We start from the raw sequence: 7,020 nt of genomic DNA on the forward strand, positions 1-7,020 counted from the left end.
CCCTCTTCCCAAAGTTTCACTCTGGGGTCACTTGAAGTCATAGAGTCACGCAGCACGGAAACAGATCCTTCGGTCCATTGTCCATGTTCCCAAACTAAACTAGGAGATGGTGAGGACTGCAGATGCTGGAAGTCAGATAAAATGTGGAACTGGAAAGGCACAGCAGGTCAGGCAGCATCGGAGCAGCAGGAACGTCAATGTTTCAGGCCAGATCCCTTCATCCACTTTTTATCATTCCCAACTAAACTAGTCTCACGTGCCTGTGTTTGGCCTTTATCCCTCCAAACCTTTATTATTCACATACTTGTCCAAATGACGTTTAAGTTGTAACTATACCCACATCCACCACTTCCTCTGGCAGTTCATTCCACACACAAACCACCCCGTATAAAAAAAGTTGCCCCGCGTGTCCCTGTGAAATCTTCCTCCTCTCACCTTAAAAATATACCCTCTTGTCTTGAACTCTACCCCCTTAGATGGAAAAATACCTTTGCGGTTCACCTTATCTATGTCCCTCATGATTTTATAAATCCCTATAAGGTCACCCCTCAACCTTCTATCGTCCAGTGAAAAAAGTCCCAGCCCATCCAGCCTCTCCTTATAACTCAAGCCCTGCAGTTCTAGCAACATCCTGGTAAATCTTTTCTGATCCCTCTCCAATTTAATAGTATCCCTCCTGTCATAGACCGACCAGAACTGGAAACAGCTATCCAAATGTAGCTTCACCAACATTCTGTACAATCTCAACATGACATCCCAACTCCTCTGGGCAATGGTCTGAGTAAGAAAGACAAATGTGCTAAATGCCAACTTAACCACAGCATGGAAACGGATCCTTCCGCCCAACTCAACCACGCCAACCTGTGATGCAACATTCAAAGAATTATGTACCTAAACCCCTAGGTCTCTCTGTTGGACAACACTACCCAGGGCCCCACCATTTATTGTACAAATCCTGCCTTTGTTCGCTTTACCAAAATGCAATACCTTGCATTTATCCAAATTAAACTCCATTTGCCACTCTTCAGCCCATTGGCTCCACTGATCAAGATTTCTTTGTAATCTTAAATAACCTTCTTCACTGTCGACTATACCACCAATTTTGGTGTCATCTGCAAAGTTATTAACCATTCCTCTTCAATTCTCATCCAAATCATTTACATAACTGACAGACAACAGTGGACCCAGCTCCGCCAGAGGCATTAAAATGGGGTCACATCAGGAAATGGTGTGGACTGGGGGGGGGGTGCGGGGTGTGTGATAATGACTGTGCTGGGCAGATGGAACATTAAGCCGTGGACTTCATCTGCTCTCATATAGAGTCATAGAGATGTACAGCACAGAAACGGATCATTCCGTCCAACTCATCCATGCCAACCAGATATCCCAACCCAATCTTGCCCCATTTGCCAGCATTTGTCCCATATCCCTCTAACCCCTTCCTATTCACATATCCATCCAGATGGCTTTTAAATGATGTAACTGTACCAGCCTCCACCACATCCTCTGATAGTTCATTCCATACACACACCACCCTCTGCGCGAAAATGTTGCCCCTTAGATCCCTTTTATATCTTACCCCCTCACCCTAAACCTACACCCTCTAGTTCTGGAAACCCCAACCTTGGGAAAAGACCTTGTCTACTTATCCTATCCATGCCCCTCATGATTTTATAAACCTCCATAAGGTCACACCTCAGCCTATGACACTCCAGGGAAAACAGCCCCAGCCTGTTCAGCCTCTCCCTGTAGCTCAAATCCTTCAAACTTGGCAACATCCTTGTAAATCTTTTCTAAACCCTTTCAAGTTTCACAACATCTTTCCGATAGGAAGTCAGAATTGCACGCAATATTCCAACAGTGGCCTAACCAATGCCCTGTACAGCCTCAACATGACCTCCCATACTCCTATCAACAATACTCTGACCAATAAAGGAAAGCATACCAAACAACATCTTCACTACCCTATCTACCTGCAACTCTACTTTCAAGGAGCTATGAACCTGCACTCCAAGGTCTCTTTGTTCAGCAACACTCCCCAGGACCTTACCATTAAATGTACAAGTCCTGCTCTGATTTGCTTTTCCAAAATGCAGCACCTCGCATTTATCTAAATCAAAGTCCATCTGCCACTCCTCAGCCCATTGGCGCATCTGATCAAGATCTCATTGTACTCCGAGGTAACCTTCTTCACTCTCCACTACACCTCTAATTTTGGTGTCATCTGCAAACTTACTAACTGTACCTCTTATGTTCACATCCAAATCATTTATAGAAATGATGAAAAGTAGAGGACCCAGCACTGATCTGGTGGCACTCCACTGGTCACAGGCCTCCAGTCTGAAAAACAACCCTCCACCACCACCCTCTGTCTTCTACCTTTGAGCCAGTTCTGTATCCAAATGGTTAGTTCTCCCTGTATCCCATGAGATCTAACCTTGCTAATCAGTCTCCCATGGGGAACCTTGTTGAACGCCTTTCTGAAGTCCATATGGATCACATCTACTGCTCTGCCCTCATCAATCCACTTTGTTACTTCTTCACCAAACTCAATCAAGTTCGTGAGACATGATTTTCCACGCACAAAGCCATGTTCACTGTTTCTTACACACTTCCTTTCTCTTCCCTTCTTCGGAGAGTTGCAGCGAGGTGTTGGAGCGATTGGTAGCTGGTTATTCCTAAGTTCCTGGAGCGGGAACTCAAAGCTGGAGCCTCATGTCACCCAGTGCACCAGAAGACTCCCCAAGACAAAAGGCAATACACACTGGCAATCATCCAGCATCATAAGCAGGCTCTCGATTGGACTTGTTTGAATGGAGCAGTGTCTTATTTAAGGTGCTATGGTGTTAAGGTATGCAGTTGTCCCTCCTGTCAGGTCGTGGGTCAAGATTTTGGCAGCAATGGACGCCATCGAGCTCAGACTGCCATGCTTGGCCTGATGACCAGATCTTTTGAGGCCTGATTGCTGTTGCAAAACGAAACCCTGTGATATGGTACATTTGTAAAAAAAAACAATGTTTAAACAATTCCCACTGCACTGAATCCCTTCCCGACCCTCCCAAACCTCCCGCTCAGAAACTCGAACACCCACCATTTCACCCCCTCCCCCCAGCCAAACCCTGTTCAGCCCCACCCCCAGGTCAGATGAGGCTTTAACATGGGTTTACATCTGGACAAAAATGTCTGAGCACTGTCCTAGGGCGTTTGTAAGTATTGGTTCAGTCATGGAATCCTGACAGTATGGAAACAGGCCATTCGACCCATCGAGTCCATGCCAACTCTCCGAAGAACATCCCACCCAGACCCAACCCCATTCCTGCAGCCCTGCATTTTCCATGGGTAACCCACCTGGCCTGCGCATCCCCAGGACACTATGGGGCAATTTAGCCTGGCCGATCCACCCTAACCTGCACATCTTTGGATTGTGGGAGGGAGACCGGAACACCTGGAGGAAACCCACGTAGTCATGGGGAGAACGTGCAAACTCCACACAAACACCCAAGAGTGGAATCGAACCTGGGTCCCTGGCGTTGTGAGGCAGCAGTGCTACTGTGCTGCTGTGTCGCCCACACTGGGAGTGATATGTAGTAGGCGTGCACATGCAACGTTCCATTCTGTAACTAAACGTAACATAAAGGAAACACTAAAAGCTAGGAGCGGGAATAGGCAGTTCAGTCCTTCGAGCCTGCTCCACCAAGCAACACAATCTCGGGTGATCTCATCACAGCTCCAATTTCACTCTCCTGCCTGTCCTCCCTCACCTTTCAGACCAGTAAGAATTACAAATCTGTCCTCTTCCTCCTCAAATTTACTCACTATCCCAACATCCACCACACTCTGGGGGAGTGAATTCCATAGATGCATGACCCTTTGGAGAGAAGTAATTCCTCCTCACCTCATTTGAAATCTTATCCTAAAACTATGACCCCCCATTCTAGAATGCCCCGCAGCAAACATCCTCTCGACATTTACTTTGTCAATCCCCAGTAGCATCTTACATACTTCAGTTAGATCTCCCCTCCTTTTTCTAAAACCTGAAACAATTGAAATCTACTTTAGTTTGTCAGTACCTCCACTGGGATTGAATACACAGTGGCTAGAGGAATAAGGATAATGGGCCAATATGTTTCCCCTCCAATGGTTGCCCAGCATATTGTTGCAGGATAATTTTAGATTAGATTAGTGTGGAAACAGGCCCTGGGGCCCAACTAGTCCACACCCACACCGACCTTCCAAACAGTAACCCACCCAGACCCATTTCGCTCTGACTAATGCACCTAACGCTATGGGCAATTTAGCATGGCCAATCCACCTGAGCTGCACACCTTTGGACTGTGGGGGGAAACTGGAGCAAATCCATGCAGACACAGACAGTCGCCCGAGGCTGTAATCGAACCTGGGACGCTGGTGCTGTGAGGCAGCAGTGCTAACCACTGAGCCACTGTGCTGCCCTGAGCTAATCTTTACTCAGTCATATTTATATACAAGTGTGAAACTCCAAACTCAATCACCCTCAAATAGTTTCAGTAAATGCATTTTTCCCTATTTGCTCAAGTAAAATTCCATCTGCATTATTGAACACATACTCATATATACTCGAGTATTAGTCAAATTTTTCTTTTGCTTTTTTTTAAGGTGAAATTTATGGGGCCAACTATTGCTTGGATACTACTTTTGAGTGGCTGAAATTCATGTGTGTCAAAATTCATACCGTATCATTAGCAGAAACTCAACTGATCTCTAATGGAACAAAAGAATAATAAAAAAACAATTACGGTAATTAGATTACTTACAGTGTGGAAACAGGCCCTTCGGCCCAACAAGTCCATACCGACGCGCAACCCACCCAGACCCATTCCCCTACACCTAACACTACGGGCAATTTAGCATGGCCAATTCACCTAACCTGCACATTTTCAGAGTGTGGGAGGAAACACACGCAGCCACGGGGAGAATGTGCAATACTCCACACAGTCAGTCGCCTGAGGCGGGAATTGAACCCGGGTCTCTGGCGCTGTGAGGCAGCAGTGCTAACCACTGTGCCACCGTGCCGCCCCAATTCTGAGGACCCAGAGCAGAGTGGGATGACCCGCAGATTGGAATGCCAGAGCTGACACTGACTCACAAATGTTGATCTGTTATCCGTGAAGAACTAGGATCGACTTTTACATGAGATATATTGCAATTTCTTTGGTCAAAAATAGGTGGTCGACACACTCGAGTATATACGGTAAATAGAGTTTCAGAGTTTGTGTTGGGCACTTGAGTCAACTCATACAATTAAAAGTAGGGCTTTGGGTAGCACTGTAGAACAGAGAGACCGAGGTGCGTAATTCTTTGAAATTTGCGTCACAGGTAGACAGGCTGGTTAAGAAGACATTTAGCAGGCCAGCCTCCATTACTCAGACTTTTGAGTACAGGAGCTGGGACATCATGTTAAGGTTATACAGGTTGATGAAGCCTCTTCTGTGTCCAGTCCTGGTTGCCCTGTTATAGTGAAGATATTAGTAAGCCGGAGAGGGCTCAGGAAAGATTTATCTGGATGTTGCCGGGAATGAAGGGCTTGAATTATAAGGAGAGGCTGGATGGGCTGGGACTTTTCTCATTGGGCCATTGGAGGTTGCATCATCCAATGACAAAGAGTCAAAGAGTTGTACAGCACAGAAACAGATCCTTCGGTCCAACCACTCCACGCCCACCATAATCTCAACCCACCTGCCTGCTCCTGGCCCATACCCTTTCAAACCTTTCCTATTCATGCACTTAAACAAATGTCTTTCAAACGTTGTAACTGTACCCGCATCCACCACTTCCTCAGGGAGTTCATTCCACACACGATCCACTCTCTATGTGAAACAGTTGCCTTCATTGTCTTTTTATACCTCTCTCTTCTCACCTTAAAAGTACACCCCCTTGTCTTGAAATCCCCCACCCTAGGGAAAAGGCACCTACGATTAAGTGAAACTATACCCCTCATGATTTTATAATCCTCTACAAGGTGACCTGTCAACCTCCTGTGCTTCAAGGAAAAAAGTCCCAAGCTCTCCTGCTAACTCGCGTCCCACGATGACTCTGGAGCTGCTTGTCCAAGAGTGTAGCAAACTGTGGCTCTCGTTTTAACAGTGCTGAGGGTTAGCCCTGGGCTGTGGCTCAATCCAGGGGACCGAGTGAGGTACCCAGGTTGTGCAGAGCAACTGGTCTGATGAGGCGTGTGTTCAGGTGTATGAGTGTGCCTCCTTAGTCTTTGTCCCTGTTGAAGAGGAAGAGACGAATAGGAAAGTGGCCATTCGATCCCTCGAGCCTATTCCAGCATTTAATTGGATCTGCAGTCCCAACTCACTCTTACACCCTTTGGTCCACAATACAATCATTGAAAGTTCGTGGCATGGCAAGACGCCACAGACATCATGTCTGCACGGCCAAGAAACAAGTCACCCAGCACTTTTCAATGTATTGACCGTAGGCCTGTATGTTGCAACACTTGGGTACATATCTGTAGAGGTGTGATTCCCCCCAACAGGGACAAAGACTAAGGAGGCAAACAGGATTCAAGCAAGTAGTGGACTTTGATTCAAGCAAAGGCGGGTGCAGGGAGAGGGCCAAAGGATCTTTCCTGAATCTGGCTTCGACATGAAAACACAATTGTTTTCTTAATCTTCAGCTAGGATCAGAAGAGAGATCACGGACACATTCAGATTTTACAATAAAAAACCGTATTTGTATATATTTTGTGTTACAATGAATATACACGTGGTTACTGTACTCTCCCCTTCCCTTCTGTGGGACCAAACTTGTAAAACACCTCATTAATGATGGACACTCCTAGGACAGCCCGAGGTTCTGAGCTATTTCTAATGATATTTAACAATTATGGTAATCTCTTGGCCTTGGGAGCTTTCTAGGTTACGGCACTTGAGATACATATCTAAATGAGTTGAGAGTTACTGCTTTGATGATCAGCCCACCTCCCCCCGCCCCCTCCCGCACCCCCTTCTGGCAGTGAATTCCAGACCCCGACCA

Source organism: Chiloscyllium plagiosum, chromosome 48 (genome assembly GCF_004010195.1).
Source record: "Chiloscyllium plagiosum isolate BGI_BamShark_2017 chromosome 48, ASM401019v2, whole genome shotgun sequence".
Classification (NCBI taxonomy): Eukaryota; Metazoa; Chordata; class Chondrichthyes; order Orectolobiformes; family Hemiscylliidae; genus Chiloscyllium; species Chiloscyllium plagiosum.